Genomic DNA, 3,331 nt, shown 5'->3' on the forward strand with positions numbered 1-3,331 from the left:
ATACACTTTGGGATTCAAAATCACTATTCCTCGCTAGCCCACCCACAAGCTAATGGCCAGGCTAAAGTTGCAAACTGATCCTTGCTAAAAATAATCAAGACTCAGCTTGAGGGGGCAAAGGGAGTATGGCCAGATGAGCTACCAGGTGTTCTGTGGGCGTATAGGACGATAGTGAGAACTCCTACAGGAGAAACTCCTTTCAAACTAGCCTATGGAACTGAAGCAGTCATACCTGCAGAAGTGCACATGGCCAATCATAGGGTGGCAGCCTACCAGGACGAAGATAACAAGGAGCAACTCCGTTTAAACCTCGATCTAATAGACGAGGTAAGGACGGACGCTGAGCAAAGGATGGCAAGGTACAAAAATCTTATGGCTAGGAAATATGATGCAATGGTGAAGCCAAGACGATTCAATATAGGAGACCTCATCCTGAAAAGGGTCTCCTTAGCAGCAAGGAACCCAGCTTATGGGAAGTTGGGACCTAATTGGGAAGGCCCCTACAGAGTCATCAACTACAAAAGACAAGGATCCTATTACTTGGAAGCCCTAGACGGGAAGAAGTTGGAGCATCCTTGGAATGTTAAGCACCTGAGGAGGTATTATCAGTAAAATGTCAGCCTAGATATGAATATAACTCTGGACGAGCTTGGAGACCACGCAGAAGACTTGTTTATCTATGTTTCTAATATTGTTTTATTATTATCGTGTTTCTAGTATTGCTTTATTATAAACTTATGGACGAAATTATGGTTTGGCTTGTATTTGTTCTAATAAAGGCATTAGCCTCTAAAGCGCATGCCTCGTTTGTGAACAATATCTATGTTACGAACAATGTTTGTGGAATCTACATAATTTTGTGTAACTCCCTGATTTCCATAGTACTTTTGTTCAAATGAACTCCTTAGAAGGCCAAAAAGCTCAAGATGAGGAAATTCTCTAGACGCAGAGATGTAATGTCAGCTTTCCTAAGAGTAAAGCAAAATCGAAATACTCTTGTCCAAAGTAAAGGACGAGGTAAAGGATATGCCTAAGAGCAAATTTCAATATGCCCAAGGCATATTCGCCCATATAATGGATAGTAAAAGCGTAATGCATGTCCAGACCATGGACGAGGAAATGCATAAACGAGTGTTTTGAACTAAAAGCACCTGCTAAAGCAATCCAGTTCATGGACGAGCATAATGTAGGGTCTAAAGCTCATCAAACACGAAAATCAACTAAGTCTAAGGACGGATAATGCTGACAATTACCATTTCACAAACGAATTACACTTCGTAAAATTTCAATAAAAATGGTAGGAGGTAATGGAATATGGATGAGTTAAACATGTATATGGAAATAAAAAAATCTCGTTCATACATATATAAAAGAAAAATAACAGCATTCATTCATCAAGGGTGGACATCCTACGTCCAAAAACCCTTGTTAAGTAAACTCAAACTATTGTTTAAGACCTCGTCTTAAAGCTATTGACGAGGCGAATGTACTTGAGTTACATGAAATGGTCACAAAATAGACCAAATTAAAACCAAAAAGAAATAAGAAAAGTACAAGGATCACTAAAAAGTTAAATCTCGTCTTTAAGCTGGGGGAGTATCAACATTAGAATCGTCTTGAGGAGGCAAAGTCGAGGCGTCATCCTCAATATTGACGTCTTTAGAGCTGGTTTGAAGGAGAGAGCTAGTGGCAGCAGCAGTCAAATTAAGTTTGATGGAGCTAAAGTCAACTTCAAGGAAGTTTTCTACAGCCTCCATTCTGAAATCTTCAAAGCCTGCTGCATAGTATATTGTTTGGACGCCTTAAATTCAACCACCGCGTCTTCTTGTGCTTTGGAGAGAAGAGTACTCAGCTCGTCATTCTTTTTCTGAAAATGGTCAAGATGAGTATCTTTCTCCACTGCATCAGCTCTCAACTCCTCGACCAAATTTTCTAACTCCTTCGCCTTTTCTTTAGCTTTAGCAGCTACCTCGGCCCATTTTTTAGATTCGTCCTTCACCTCTTGAATCCTCGTCTCTAACAAGACCCTCATCTTGTCTAGCTCTGTGGCTTGTTTAGACGCCGCCATAAACTTGGACATAGCCTATAAAAGAGGACGAATAAGGAAAGTTAAGAACAGAAGATGAGTTTCTTATTATAGCCAAGATGAAGTCAAGAAGTCCATACCTTAAAAAGATCATGAACACCTGAGTGTTCAAAGTCCTTCAAGGACATGTCATAACAGGCGTTTATGTCCTCGTCAAGGATAGCATTTTGAAACTATTCCCAGGCCAAATCTTCATTTTCAATAATGTTTGAAGCAAACCTTTGGGAAGGCTGAGACGAGATAGGAGCAGTCGTCTTGGGCGACGGAGTCTTGGACGGGGGGGTCTCAATTGGTGTGGATGAATTAACATCGAAAACTTGAGTAGGTTGTTGGGACGAAGGTAGATTGGGCTTCACTTGGGATGAGCCATGTTTAACCTTCTTGCTTCGTCGGCTGGGGAGATTTCCTAAATCCAAATTTTTGGACAAAGTCTTTCTTTTCTTCCCAGCCAATGGATGAGATTGAGGTTCAATCTCAGGACAATCCCCCTCACCAGCTACCTCTTTTCCCTTGTTTCCTTTCATTGTTGCCATTCCTAAAAAAGAAAAAAAGGAACGAATTTCTTAGAATTAAGACAAAAGACAAACAATGCAAGGAACACTTATAATTTGTAACTTACTTCTTCTTACTGTAATCTTGTGTGCAAGAGCTTCTTCAGACGGATTAGGGCCTAGTCCCCACTTAGCAAGTCGTCTGAGTGTAACTAAGGAATGGAAATCCCTATCTGTGTGTAAATGAGCCCTATGGACGAGGTCACGGTGAAATTTGCTGAGGGAAGGTCATCCAACGGCTAAAAGAAAACAAATAAAAGTTAGGCATAAGTTACCAAAAAAAAAAAAAAAAAAAAAAAAAAAAAGAGAAGAAGGATAAGGACTTTACCCTCTGGACGAAGGTTCCCTAAATCCCCAGTATAACGACCAAATGTGTCTCGGCCAACATCCGCGGGGTTCCCAGCCCAGAAGCCAGAGACGAAGAAAAATTCCGTCTTCCATTTTCTATTAGACGAGGCCAAGGACCTAATCAATCTACAATCCTTACCCCTGGCTGTGAACTGATAGAAGCCAGGGGATTGATGAATTTATGAGGGCTTGTAACAAAAGAGGAACTCGTCCACGGTAAGAGGACGGTCCCCTCCAAATACTTCCCTCCACAAAATTTGCATGGAGATGATCAACCTCCACGCGTTGGGGTTAAATTGACATACTTCTAAGCCTAACCTAACTAACAATTCTCTAATAAAGGAAT

The sequence above is a fragment of the Quercus suber genome, unplaced genomic scaffold, assembly GCF_002906115.3.
Source record: "Quercus suber isolate HL8 unplaced genomic scaffold, Cork oak 2.0 scaffold_991, whole genome shotgun sequence".
Taxonomy (NCBI): Eukaryota; Viridiplantae; Streptophyta; class Magnoliopsida; order Fagales; family Fagaceae; genus Quercus; species Quercus suber.